The sequence below is a fragment of the Mauremys mutica genome, chromosome 9, assembly GCF_020497125.1.
Source record: "Mauremys mutica isolate MM-2020 ecotype Southern chromosome 9, ASM2049712v1, whole genome shotgun sequence".
NCBI classification, from domain to species: domain Eukaryota; kingdom Metazoa; phylum Chordata; order Testudines; family Geoemydidae; genus Mauremys; species Mauremys mutica.
In genome coordinates this window covers 22,272,223-22,286,932 of record NC_059080.1, presented here as the reverse complement: position 1 = coordinate 22,286,932, position 14,710 = coordinate 22,272,223, and the positions used below count along the sequence as shown (strand labels likewise).

General features: G+C 50.5%; 1 protein-coding gene across 5 annotated transcripts in view; it reads right to left on the bottom strand.

The window, feature by feature from the left end:
* ZC3H12B (zinc finger CCCH-type containing 12B) overlaps nt 1–3,580 on the bottom strand; it is a 92,671-nt gene extending 89,091 nt beyond the window's left edge. For all 5 annotated transcript variants that reach the window (XM_045029235.1, XM_045029236.1, XM_045029238.1 and 2 more), the window contains exon 1: nt 3,322–3,580. The gene's annotated coding sequence lies outside the window, so the exon portion shown is untranslated. The remainder of the gene's footprint in view (nt 1–3,321) is intronic.
* Nucleotides 3,581–14,710: the final 11,130 nt, after the last annotated feature.

The following is a 14,710-nucleotide window of genomic DNA, read 5'->3' as shown; positions in this document are numbered from 1 at the left end:
TCTAAGGTCTAGCCAGCATATATCATAGTTTACAACAGCAGTCTGGATGGTCTAGTGGGGAAAAAGAGGGACAAATACAAAATGCCACTTCACAGTTGCATTTATTAGTCAGGCAAGCTCTGTGGAATCAATGTCTTGAAGAAGAAAATCTTCCAAATGGGATTTGAAAAATATATGCTACCCCTACTAGATTTAGGGCTAGTTTCTAAAACAAAAACAAATGGGTTTCTAAAAATAAATATATACTTAGGCACCTCCATAAATGAATTTTCAAAAGTGCTGAACCCTCTGCAGCTTTCATGGTCAAGCTCTGATTAACAGTGATGGCACTATCCATCTACAAGGTCAGAAAGATACTACAACAGTTTACATTCTGTTCACATTCTGAAGGTTTTCTTGACAACCACAAAGGTTGGAGTTTATTTTTTCCCAAAAATGAAAGCTTAAATTCTGCAGACTTTGGCAGCACTTGCTCAGGAAAGATTACTATTTGCTACAAGTGAGTACATTTTTCTAGTCCTGCTTCCAAATATGAACTTCTGCAGCGCTGTCTTTCTGAGTCCGGACAACATCAGTGCCTCTACTTTTCTAAGCAGCAGCAGCAGAGTAAAAGCCACAACACTAATTAATTTTATTGCTCCTTACTCTTGAGTAGAAGAAAAACTCACAGATATTATGTCAATTTCATTCTGCTGATGGTTGGGAAAGCTGAACAGCAACAGAAGCAGGCAATGGAGCAATTCACAGATGAGGAAAGACATCCCTCAAGGAAACAAAAAGAAAAAGGATGCTGAGAAGGGCAAAGTAGCAGACACACCCTTGAAGCACAGAAAATTTTCTCCTTTCCAGCAATCAGAGCGGAGTGGAAGGGGAGCTTCAAATATGAGTCACATGCTATTCAGAGACTCACTGGTATAAAATACTGAGCCTCTGAGGGTATGTCTTCAATTTGAGCTGAGGGTCTGACTCACAGTTCAAGGAAACATACTCAGGCTAGCTCTGAATGAGCTAGTGCACTAAAAATAGAACACAGCTGCAACAGTGTGAGCAGTGGCAAAGGCTATCACTTCAAGTATGTACCTAGAGCCTCTGATGGGCACATACTTTGGACAGCTAGCCCCTCCCACCACTCAAACTATTGAAGATGCACTATTTTTAGCATTCTAGCTTAATCAGAGCTAGCACAAGTACATCTCCTTGAGCTGGAAATCATACCCCCAGCTCAAAGTGTAGACTCACCCTGAGAAGCAACTAACCATAGCTCCCTAATGGAACTCGAGCTCTCTTCCCATTCCTAGTAGTTGGGAATAAGAGCTGAGTTTCTTACTAGTCATTTGGACCTGGATCTCACTGGCGCTGATACAAAAGATTTTGTAGGGATGTATCTTTTTTTATTAGCAAGTGAATCCTTCAAGACGGACATGAAAAAAATCAATTTAATTTATATAGGAAGCTTCCCAACAGATTTTTCCAAAAGTAGCTAAACATTGCCTCGCTTTAGAAGACAAAGCAAAGAGAGATCCAGAAGAGCAAAACAAAGGAGTCATTCAGAGTCATTCTACACTTGCTGTTATGGGAAAAGTATTCTGCAAAAAGATCACCTAACCTTTCCCATATCTGGGACTGACTCCAGACTCTCCACTATCCCATTTTCCAGCCAGAAACAAAGCTCATTTTAAAGTTGGGTGCACTGATCACACCTTCAAAATATACCTTTCACAGTGTTTAATTTGTGCTAGGGCTCGCAAGTGTTGAGCCCCAGCACCCCTTGGCTTGGCAGTTCATAGTCCCAGCACCTCTGGGCTTGCTACATCAGTTATGAATGTAAAAAAAATGCTTGAGCCCTGGCACCTCTTTCATTACAAATTACACACTGATCTTTCCAGTACCATATCCTATACTCTGTCCATAATTCCTTTCCAATTAAAAAATATACCATCTTAATACAAGTTATTTTCTGAGTAAAAAACAATGTTATAGCCACATCAATTTAAAAGACTAAAAGTGTTGATTGTAAGAACATGGATCTGAAATACTGCATGGTCCCTGCTATAAAGCATCAGTGACATAAGCAGCACCAATTTTTAAGACTGTTGTATTTCATATTTTTCCTGTACTCAGAACTTCTTGTTTACAACAGGTAGGGTGACCAGATGTCCTGATTTTATAGGGACAGTCCCGATTTTGGGGTCTTTTTCTTATATAGGCTCCTATTACTCCCCACCCCCATCCTGATTTTTCACATTTGCTGTCTGCTCACCCTAACAACTGGACATACATGTCACTGAAGACAATTCCAAGATACTAAGACCAAACCAATACATCAGTAGATAAATACAAGCAAATATTCACTTGGCTCTAGAATTATTGCACAATTTACCAAATCAAGACACAATATGACCTTTCCATTACACTTTATTGTATACTGACTAACTTGTGAAGGAAACTCACAGCAGTTAAATACAATATCCAACAGAACTAGCTGACAATTAGCAAAATAGACAAATGTGCAACATTAACTTTTTTAAACGAGAATTTAATTTTAAACCATAAGATTAAAATAAAAAATTAGCTCCTCAAGCCTCTCTCAAGTTTTAACTGTAATAAGTGACTTCTTTATTAACCACAGTTACTTTATATGAGAAACTAATGGAAGCGTAAATGGTGGTCAGCAGGTACCCCTTCAATGTCACAATAAAATCACCTTCTTTTGTCACTGGGACAGTTTTCATTTCCCTGGAGTCCCTTCTCTAAATTGAGGACAGCTCTTAGGCAGGATTCAAATGCAACCCCCTTTCCACCAGTCATACAAGGAAAGTGGGAGAGAATAACCTGACTTCCAGTCCTGTACCCAATTGACTTAGCCACTGCAATGACCCTGACACAACAGCCTCTTTCACCCAACAAGCATTTTGCTAAGTACACTTCGCACCGAGAGCTGGGGGCCCAGAACAGCATCACCAGGGGTTATGGCCCATCCTGTCCGGGAGGGGGGGAGGGGGTGACACCGCCCACACCGAGCCCCACAGGGCTACCCCCGGCGCAGCGGTGATGCCCAACCCGGGCCCGGCGTGGGTGCGGTGGGATCGGCCCAGGAGGACGAGGCCACCTGTGCTGGAGGGAGGCCCACCCATGGCAGGCCCCATCACCCGCTAGGCCTTCTGGAGGCCGCTCTCCTGCGGAGGGAGGACCAGCACCGGCTCCCGAAGCCGGCGGAGGAGGGCGGAGGCAGAGAGGCTGCTTGGGCGGGGCCTTCCCCGTTCCGTGCCTGCGGCAGGCACGGAGACCCTCTGCCCGCCCCGGCCCCGGCCGCTGCCTCACCCGGTCTCCGAGACGCTGCTGGCGGCTCCCTTCGGGGGCTGGGGGCACAGCCGCGCCCCGACCTGGCGACGGGCGGGGGCTGGCGCCGCCGCTGCAGGGGCCCCGCTGCGGCCGTTTCCACCAGCTCCCACCGCATCGGGGGCCGGGGAACCCGGGGGCTCTGGGAGCGGCGGGAGACGGGCTCCTCCCGCGGGCTCAGCGCCAAGGGGGGCCCGGGGGCCGCTGCTTTCGCCTCATCCTGCTTTCGCCTCAACCGGCCTGCCCGAGCGCCGTCTCCTAGCAACGGCGCCCGGCCCCGCTGAGCTCGCGCCCACTCTGCCCACTGCTGCCGGCGCGAGTCTCCGAGCGAGGCCCGCGCGCTCCCGCCACTCACCGAAGCCTGCGCACGATCCACTTCTTAGTGCTTCGGGCATTGGAGGGCTGCATGCGTGCAGCGGCAGTGCAGCTTGTATCCAGGGAGCACGCAGCATGCTTGAAGGCTGCATTGAACGCCTGTGCCCGCTCTAGGACAGCAATATGTTCACTGCCGTCTCCATCCATTTATCATTAGTGTGCAAAATGTGCGCCATAGGTATGCAGCGCACCCAGTTGTGCAGCATGCTACAGCCGTTTAGGCGTCTCCTCTTCACCTTGGTAGATGAGCACCTCACAAAATTAGGTGTACATAATTTATCTCTTGTAGATAGAAGAGCTTATACCGCGAAAGATACATTATGCTACATGTGCCCCCTATAGTCTGTCTCCAGCATGAATGCATCAGGTTGTGCTAAACAGCAGGAAGTATGCATGAATCATGAAGTATACATACACTGTGGAGCACACATGGGAAATTGATGCTGTCCTTATTTTTTCTGCTGCACTTTCATAGCTCTATTAACCTGCCTTAGGCCAACAGTATGGGATCTATCAAATCAGACACACATCTCTCTCACCTGCATTATCTATATGGGTTTCCATGGAACTGTCAACAACCTATGCAGGACACTGCAAGCAAGGCAACTCTTGATTCACTGTGAAGGGCACCTGAAATGTTAAAGTCAGGAACACTGGAGGTCACCCTTGGGGTCACTATTGTGCATCAGCTTTTTTCTGATAAAGTACATCATAGTGTGCTAAGAGTACCATGACACATGTACAAGCATTCAAGGCACGTCAGCTGCTAGACCCTGTAGTCAAGTATCTGGTGGGTAATAATCACTCCTACACACAGATTACTCAAAAGGATGATTTACTAGGGCTGGCAGAAAATGTTGCAAATACCCCAGGTTCACAAGATTGATAAGTTACAATTAAATATCCAAAAGATAGGGCTCCGCAGGACTAGTACCTGGATGCACCAATGTTGCCAACTCCTGTGGTTTTATCACGAGTCTCATGCAATTGGATGTCTTTCTTAATGCCCCAGCTCCAAGGGTTATGTTATTTCATGAGAGTCTCAGCTTTCCTTAAAAAAGTAAGTCTTTAGACTTACTGTGAAGAAAAGTTTGAAAATTTGATCCAAGTGTATTCTAAAGGTTCAAAAATCAAGACATAAAAATAACCATATTTTATTTTTGTAATCTCATGATTTTTGTCGGGCGCCTGACATGATTTTTAAACTTTAGGGCTGGCAATACTGCAATCCATTCCTCTGCTTCAGGTACTTACATTTGCTGCAGTCCCCTGGCCAGGGTTCAGTCCTGCAGTACATCTCATTGGGAGCCCTTCTGCATTGTTCTTCCACCCAGATATGGCAGAGGCCCTAAAACTCCTGGCACTCTGCCAAACTCCTTGCAACTCCCCAGAATGCCCCCCCTCCTGCAGACCAACGCAGAGAGAAAGAACAGTAGATTCACTCCTTAGTAGATTCATGCTGTCCTCTACTGACTCATGACTTCCAGCAGATTCATCACACTGGGAGAAGCAAGAGGAGGGCTCCCAGAAATGCTTAGGACATAAGCATGAGGAGTATCCACATACCAAGGCCAGACAGAGGTTTGGAGACATTTCAACACAATTCTTTTAAAAAATAAAAATTTGTTTGTTTATTTTTTTCATTTCATTCTGCTTGGACAGGGCCATCAGACTGGTCAGTTTCACTTTCAGGTTCTCCTGCACCAGCATGAGGCTTTTGTTTCTGAGGCCTTGGCTACACTGGCGCTTTACAGCACTGCAACTTTCTCGCTCAGGGGTGTGAAAAAACACCCCCCTGAGCGCAGCAAGTTACAGCGCTGCAAAGCGCCAGTGTAAACAGTGCCCCAGTGCTGGGAGCGCGGCTCCCAGCACTGTAAGCTAATCCCCTCGGGGAGGTGGAGTACCTGCAGCGCTGGGAGAGCTCTCTCCCAGCGCCGGCGCTGCAACCACACTCACACTTCAAAGCGCTGCCACGGCAGCGCTGTACACTTGCAAGTGTAGCCATACCCTGAATCTCCAGACTTTCCAGTACTGCAGGGGAAGGTTGAAATCCAAACAAAAGACTATGTTTATTTGTTTTAATTTCTATTCCTTCTGGAGGGTTCATATGGGACAGAGGTCTCCAGAGCTCCAAATACTGGGGTACATTTCCTCTTGATTTCATCACTTATTGTAATCTCCATGCCAATGAGATAATATTGATATTATTACAGTGCCAGGTTTACAATGGCACCAGTGGCTTAATGGAGCCGGGCCCATGCTCAGAAGGGGCCCCGGCCTGCTCTACTTGCACTGCGCCTCGAGACCCCACTTCTCCCCTCACTGACCACTTGCTCCTCTCGGCCTGCCTCATGGCAGGCCGAGGGCTCCTCTACGCTCCCTGGCCCCACCCCCTGCTCCTTTCTGCCCCCCGGCAGGACCCCACCCCAGTGCACCCCTGGCTCCAGGCCTGTGGTGCTCCGCCTGTCTCCCCAGAGCTGAGCCGCCTGGGTGCAGAAACCTGTCCAGTCTCAGCCTGGGGGGACGGACAGTGTGGGGGGCTTGGCTGGGCCCCTCCAGGCAAGTGCATTTTGAGGGAGCCTGGCCAGGGCAGGCCCAGGCCTGGCTGATCGCACCACTCCTGAAGGGACGGAGCAATTCCTAGCCCCAGGACCAGCCCTGGCTGCGCTGCCTGCTCAGCCCAGCAGACACAGTCACCTCCCAGCAGGGTCGGTGAGTGCAGCCAGGAGGCAGGGCGTGGGGGAGTGGGTCTCTGGGGAGTTGGGGGGGAGAGGTGCTGGGCTGTGAGGGGGCAGGGAAGATCTGTTTATTGGAACACTAGAGAGTGGGGGTTCTGTAGGGGGTGCTGGGCGGTTGTGGTGGGGCTGTGGGCAGGGGAGTGCTGGACAGGGGTGGTGTTGTGTAGGGTGTTGTGCATTTCTGGAGGAGATCGGGGGGGCGCTGGGCATAGTGGGTCTAGGGGGGCTCTGATTATAGGGAGTCAGGGGGGTGTTGGGTGGGGGGCTCTGTGGCATGGGCCTGCCCCCCGAGGGGAAGGGGCATGCTGGTATCACAGGGACACTGTGCGTCTGGCAACTGCTAGTTTGTAAATAGTGCCCTCGCACTGGGCTAGGCGGAGCAGGGCCGCCCCTGCCATGCCATGCCATGCCCCCGGCTAGCCCCTTGGTCCGGGGACTGACCTCCCCGCACCATGCTCCATTGCCTCAATGGGGGCGCACAAATATGTTTGGCGCCAGGCCCACAAAAGGGTTAATCCAACCCTGATTATTTATTTCATCTCAGTCATCTCAGATCTCAGTGTGGTTTACAAAGGAAGGTGATCATTATCCCAGTTTTACAGATGGGGAAATGGCACCACAGAGAGGTAAAGTCACTTACCCAAAGTCTCATAAGGCAGGTCACCTGCACAGCTGGGAACACAATCCAGGTCTGACTCCCAGTCCAGGGCCCTATCTACTGAATCATGCTATCACCCATTTTAAGCATCAGGCATCCCTTTTCCATCCGTAGGATGCTGTGGCTTTTCTAACATTTTTTTTTTCTGAATTGTGATGTACAAAACAGCATCACAAATTAAAGTGTATTTACAACAGTGTGTGAAGTGAGATGAGTTCAACTTTTATTGACATGGCTATAGAGCACACTTCAATAATTTATTAGAGAAATTCTATGGTGAGTCATATTGTATTTTTCCTATCCTGTATTGATCTGCCCTTGCTAAGGCAATTTTACAACTTGGTTCACTGAAGGAGAAAAGCAAAGTAGCTACGTTGTGGTCCCCAGGCCAATGTGAAAAATGTAACTAAAATGTCTAAATTTTCTTAATCTATTAATAAAATGTGTTGCATACTGTAGTGGGGTAGCTGCCCCACTCTGATAGGCAGGGGTTAAAAGCAGCGAAGCTAGGCTGATAAGAGGGCTGTGAGCCAGGAGCTCTGAGGAGCCTCTCTCCAGCCCTGGAGGGAGAAGGGCTGGCTGCCTGAGAGAAAGGTACCTGAACTGGAGCAATGCTGGGGAATAGGGCAAGGGAGCTGGGGAGCTCCAGCCTGGTTAACCCCCAGGCTGCCTACAGAGGTACTGGGGCTACAGAGGTACATGGGAATAGGCAGAGGCAGCTGGTCCTAACCCCTTGCCAATGATGAGTGGCCACTACAGACTGCAGTCTGCCCCAATGAGTGGGTGCTAGACGATGACTGGCAGCAGCCACTGAGGCAAGGTGGGTTTAGAGAGTTGGGGGTTCCCCTGGGAGGGGAGACCCAGAGAGTGGAGGTACTCCTGGGGCAGAACCCCGAGGTAAAGGGCACTGGGGTCTGGGAGGGACACGGGACCAGCAGCAGGTGAGACACCAGACAGCAGCTCCATAAGCTGGTGAAGAGCTAATTCCCAAGACAACCAGCAGGAGGTGCCACACCGGCGAGTCTCGACTTTGCTACACACACAAATTTTCAGTGTCAAAGTAGGGACCAAAGCCTTATGAACCTGATTCATTCTCCCGTTAGATTTACACCCCATGAATTAACTCGGTTCAATAAATTCTGTGAGTATAGCTTATGACTGTGAGTCAGGAGATCCTGGGTCTATTCCTGGCTATGTCACAAACTTGCCATGTCAGTTGGGAAAATCTCTGAACAACTCACCTCATCTTCCATATTTGTAAAGTGGAGATAATGCCTGCCTCCAGTGCTGGATCTAGGCATAAGCAGACTAAGCAACCGTTAGGGCCCCTAGCAGCTCCAAGGAGCCCCGATACTATTCATCTTATTTAACTTGGACTTCTTAACAAATGTATTAGTATGTGTTGTGTTGGTATGTTTTTTGGTTTGTGGAAATAATGCAATTAGTATTTTTAGGGGGTAAGTACGGGATATGGGGGACTGTAGCAGGGTGGACCCTGCTCCTGCCCGAAGGGGTTTAAAAAGTGGCCTGGCAGGGCTTGAGAAGACAGCCTTCAGGCTAGGCTGATTGGGGAAGTGGCTGCAGCTGGGGCCACGCCCCAAACTGAGCCACAGGCCTTATAAAAGGCCAGAGAAGCCAGGAGCTAGACAGTCTCTCTCTCTGGCTATAGAGAGAGATGGGCCTAGCTACTGGGAAATAGAGACCAGGGACCTGAGTGAAGCAGGGCTGGGGACAGGCTAAGGAGCTGGGGAGCTCTGGCCTGGAAAGCCCCAGGCTGCGGCCTAGCAGTGGGCCAATAGGTACTGTGGGTTGCAGAGGGCGGCCCAAGGGTAGGACAAAGCAGCAGGTCCAAACCCTCCTTGCCAGGGATGAGTTGGCTGAGACTGCAGTCTGCCCCAGAGTGTGGGGCTAGACAATGACTGGCAGTAGCCAAAAACTGAGGCAAGGTAGGGATAGAGGGTGGGGGTTCCCTGAGAGAGAAAGGGAGACCCAGAGAGAAAGGGGTTGCTGCTAGGGGGCAGCGCCCCATGTAAAAGGGCACCGGGTCCAGGGAGGGACCCGGGGGCCTACGAACAGGTGGATCACCAGCCTGCAGAGGGTGCTCCAGGGCTGGACTGAGCTAAATTTGCAGAGCAACCAGCAGGAGGTGCCGCAGGGGTGAGTTGACCTGTTTACAGGGACCCCAAAATATTCTTGCTTAGGGCTCCAATGGGCTAGTATTGCCTCTGCCCATATCAGTGGAGGTTATGAGACGTAATTCATTATTTGTTTGTAAAGCTCTTTGAGATGCTCTGACAAAGGGAGCAGCAAAATATACCAGACGACAAGTATTTAAAATATTACTACATTGGGAAATGTTCACTATAGAATTTGTTGGATCATATAAAATAAAATGTAAATAACACATTTCTTAGGTCAACTGTAATGGAACTGATTCTGCACTCATTGAAGTAAATGGGGGATTTATCATTGACTTCAATCCGCTTAATGTTGAAACTTTTTAAAAAATTTGTCTGTCAATCTTGGTTTTAAACTGGATTAAATATGATAATAGTTAGAGTTGAGTTTTTCAGAGTCAACTAAAGGATTTAGCCACACAACTTCCATTAATTCCACTGAGAATTGTGTGGCAAAGTCCCCTAATCAGCTTTGAAAAGCTCAACCTGGGTCCTACGGTAAGATTCAGGGAAGAAAATGGGCAATTAGTTGGATCCAAGAAGTATCTGACAGTGTAAACAGGACTAGACTAGATACTGTACATAAGTGTGGTGATCCTAGCAATGACTTCCAATACAGACTGCTCTGACTATATCTGCCTATAGACTACATGCGGACACATACAATAATACAGCTTCTCAGAGAACTACACAGCCATCCTCCCTACTCCTCTTCTTCCCCCCGCCACATGTTTCTGGACTACATACAAACCCACAGCCATATTTCACATATTGATTTTGTCACCCATGGCCTACATTTTCCTCTCCTCCCCCCAGAACAGTTTACTGTTTACAGGTGGCTTGTTACTCTGGTATGGCAGATTCATATGGAGCAACATACTAAAAAGGAGACAATATAAGGGTCTTACTTTTAACACCCTGGCACACATGAGTATCAAGTACAAAATAAAATGTAAATGCTTATTTAACTGTTGTTCGCACATCCTGGGATCCATTCTGAATTCTACATGGTGGTGGTAAGGTGACACCAAGGTGCTGGCATGCATTCCGCCATTAACGGATACACATTGTGACCTTTGTCTTGTACTAAATTTTGCACTGGGTCATAAACTGTAAATCCCTCCCATTCTTATGCTAATAACAATAAATACAGGGCCAGAAACTCAACAAGCTCCAAGGCTATTTCTGCCGTTCCTGCTTCTGCTGCTTACTCCATGGCAGGCTGCTCCTCCTGGAGGTTATCAAACAGCTCCTCTGAGTATGGACCCAGGACACGCTGCAGCTGCTCCAGTGGCAAAGCCTCCTTGGGGATCGATATGAGCACCAGAGTCACTTCATTAGCCTGATTTAGCACCTGCCAGGCCCCCTCTGGTTCTATATTAGTTTCTGGGGTCAGAAGATCACCAGCCCAGCTGATCAGGCTACTTTGAATTGCTGTTGGCTCATGCTTCACACAGTACCCAGCACCTAGTCAAACTCCTTGTAAAAGAGGCAGGATGACAGGGAGTTGCCAGAGGTGTGGTTCTCATTCCTGACTTTATGATAATCACTCTTGGGTGGCTTAATTGTTCCATGCACTGGTCACCCATCCAATGAATCCACAATGCTGCCAGGCTTCTTTGCTATTTCCTGGTACACATGGTTATTCATGAAGTCGGATGTTTTGCTTGCCTTGCATTAGAGATTTTTTAAGAACAGATTTAAAAATTTTATTAAAGTAAATGTTTAAAATGAAATATACACAGGTTGAGAGGGAAGGTACTGTACATCTGGGGTCAGGCTTGGGTTATGGGGGGTTACAGATATCGTTTGCAAGGATGAAAAGATACATACATATCGCATAACCAGCATACACCCAGATTGGGGTGCAAGGGTTTTTAAAGTGTCAGTGAATAAGTGGGCTTGGGTTCGCCACCCATGGAATGAATAAGAAGTCCAAGTCAGTATCAATGGAGCGGATAGGTACATGGGTGGGGTGCATCCCTTGGTCCCTCAGGGAAGGAAGTGGGTTATTTCCCTGGTCGGCTGTCTCAATTACTCAGTGTGGTATTGGCGGTGTCCGGTGATGTGTTCGGTATAAATGTCTCTGGACCACCTGATGGTGTCGGACACCATGAGCTGTCTCATGAGCCGGGTGTAGCGTCGACCAACCCCACACGCTCTCAGAACCGGCTCGTTGCGGGGGTCCCATGAGCCCAAGGCTCCCACGATCAGGGCGTGTACCTGGACTTCGTAGCCCTGGGCTCTCAGGGTCTCGGCCAGCGGGGCATACTTCGACTCCTTCCATGCTCGGGCCTCGTGGAAGGCAGGTGACCGGTTTTCGAAAGGCACCGTGATGTCTACCAGGAGGACCTTCTTCTTTTCTGCGTCCGTCACGACGATTTCGGGTCGCAGTCGGCTGTCTGTCCCTAGGATGGCGGAGTCGACGGTGATCTTCCCCAGGGACGGTGGGATGGCTTTCACTAGCCGGTTCTGGATGGCGTTGTGGCGGTGCCGCCAGGCTCCGGAGTGCTGCTTGCATCCACACAGGACGTGCGGCAGGGTCTCGTTCACGTAGCCGCACTTCCTGCAGCGCTTGTCCCGGTTGCCGTGGCAGATGGCTCCATTGAGGGGAACGCAGTTGAGTCGGGCCCTGTGGATGAACCGCCAGTCGGCGAACCTGGTGAAGCTGCCCCCGGGGAGGAAGTGGTTACTGGCGTCTCACTTGCTGGACACCTCGAACACCTTGCCCTGGTCCGGCTTCCGCTTGAGGTTCCCGGCGTAGTGGTAGTGGATGGCATCTTTCAGGGACCTTTCTAGCATGGCTCTGGCGGTCAGGGTGACGATGGTGTGGTCCGGGGTCTTTACGCGTGGCACCAGTATTCCCAGCTCCCGGCGTTCCTCGCACCACTTCCAGCAGCAGCCGATCCTCTTACCCAGACGTCTTGAGGCGTTGCGGGCGCGGGACCAGAGAGAGGATAGGTCTCCCCCCTCTCTCCCGAACTCAGCCTCCAGGGAGCCGCTGAGGTAAGTGGCAACGTCCCGCTCGGAGGGGGCCCTGGCGATGCGTTTCCTGACCACATCCCATACGGCCTCCCGTCCGATGCTCCTCACTGTTGGGTCCAGGCACGTCAGGAGGCGGAAGGCGTGGGTCATCACCGCAACGTCGCACAGGTCACCCATCCGAGGTACGTTGGCACCGCCCTGTCTGTGGGAAATGTAGATGATGTCTGTGCACGCCCTCTGGGGAAAGTGGAGCCATTTCTTCACCAGCTGTCTGATGGTGCTGTCGGCCTTGTTCAGGGGCACCTTGGCCACGGCCAATCCCCTGAGAACAAAGGAGATGCGGGGGATCAGGAAGGTGTTGAGGGCATTGATCTTTTGCCAGGGGGCGAGCAGGGAGGAGTCGATTTGGGCCGCATCTCGCAGGATCTCCGCGATGGTGTCTTCGGGGGTCTGCTGGACGCGGACTCCTGTGGGTGTGCTGAGGTGTTGGTATATCTCTCCCTCTTCAAGGGAGGTCATGGACTCGCCCTGGATAAGGAACCGCGAAGGCCGGACCAGTGCCCTTGTGCCACCGTCGACGTGGAGGGAGGCACACTTTTTGGGGTTAAAACGCAGGCCCATCCACTCGGCGGCTTGGGTGGTGACGTCGAGCATTTGCTGGAGGCTTTCTGAGCTGTCAGCGACCAGGGCCAGATCATCCGTGTAGGCCAGAATGCTGATTTTCTTGTCATGCAGGTCGAAGCTGGTCAGGCCGCTGGAGATGGCTCGGATGAGTGGTTCCATGGCCAGGTTGAAAATGATGGGACTGAGGGGGCATCCTTGTTTCACGCCACGGCGGATGGGGATGGCGTCTGTCTCTCCGTCCATGACACGGATGGTGGTGGTGCAGTCCTTGTAAAGGTTCTGGAGGATCTGAATGAAGGTAGCTGTCATCCCGAACTCTCCCAGGGTGGCGAAGATGTGGTGGTGGGGTATGGACCCGAAGGCATTGGTCAGGTCGAGCCATGCTACGACGCACTGCCTCTTGGACCTCCTGGCCTCCTGGATGGCAGTCTGAAGGAGGAAGTTATGCTGTAGCATCCCTCGGCGGACATGACGCCCTTCTGGACTGAGCTGACAGTGCCCCTGCAAACTGACCACTCCGTGATCCTTGCCGCGAAGCAGCTGGCGTACAGCTTGTAGATGAAGGAGCAGAGGGAGATGGGCCTCCAGTTGCCGGGGTCGTCTCGGTCCCCTTTTTTGTGAATGAGGAAGGTCATGGACTTTTTCCAGGAGCGAGGAACACGAAGGAACTGCTTGCATTTGGTGAAGATGGCAGCAAGCACCAAGCAGCCGAGGTCTTGCTTCCTCAGCAGGTGGTAGCGGATGCCATCTTTTCCAGGGGCGGTGTTTTTGGTCCTCGTCAGCCTTGTCTGCACCTCCTTGGGGGAGAAATCTCGCTCCAGATCTTCTGTGAGGTCGATTCGGGGTAGCGGGAGAAGGCACTCCGGGCGTCGCAAGTTGGTCTGGGCCTCGTTATCGAACACATCCTTGAAGTAAGAGTGGAGTCTCTTGGGCTGGATGGCACAGTATGAGGAGGTCCTGTTGAGGATCTCCCTCATGGCTTTCGGCCGGTTTGTCCTGTATAGTTCCTGTATATGGGATGCAGCTGCCGGATTGTAGCGGCAGCCGACGTGCCCTCTCCTGCCTTCTCTGGCGGTGTTGTTACGGCCCGGCGCGGGGAATCTGCGCGTGGCCTGTGAGGCCTCCTGGGGTTCCCTCCTTCTGGCAGCAATTTCCGCAGAGTTCTGCAGTCAGTCTGTCCGTCAGGCTTTTGAAGGTCTCGAAGTCCTCGGCCTTTGCCAGTTCTCTGGTTGTGATCCCATGGCAAAAGACTTCTTGTTGGTAGCCATTGCAAACATGAGACTGGTCACTCTGTTTCCTGCTTAACAGTCAGAATAAAATGGCAGAGTTAACGCCTGAGCTGCTGTACTTGAACCAAGGGGGTTGCTTCCATTTTCTAGGAGCTGATTGGTTAGTCTTGGGATAGAAGGGACAGGAAACAATGGTTGATGGGATTGTAGGATAGCATTGGGGTACTCTCAGGACAAGTCTGGGGGACCTGAGCCTGAGCTGTGTCCACATGGCAAAACCATGGAGTTTGGACTTGAGTCCCCCTTGTCGGGACCTAGGGCCTGGGCCCAGAGGGCTTACTGGCTCAAGTAAGACAAAATTGTGTGTAGACAGAAGTGGTGTTTGGTCTTGAGCCTGACCCCAGGCTTACATTGCAGTGTAGACATTCCATTAAAGACTGCCTTTTAACCAACAATTCCAAAGTGCTTTACAAACACCTCTCATATCACCCCCGTGAAGTAAGTAAGTATCATTCCTATTTTATGTGCAAGGAAACTAAGGCACAGAGAGGTTAAGTGACTTGCCCAAGATCACTAAGCCAGAGT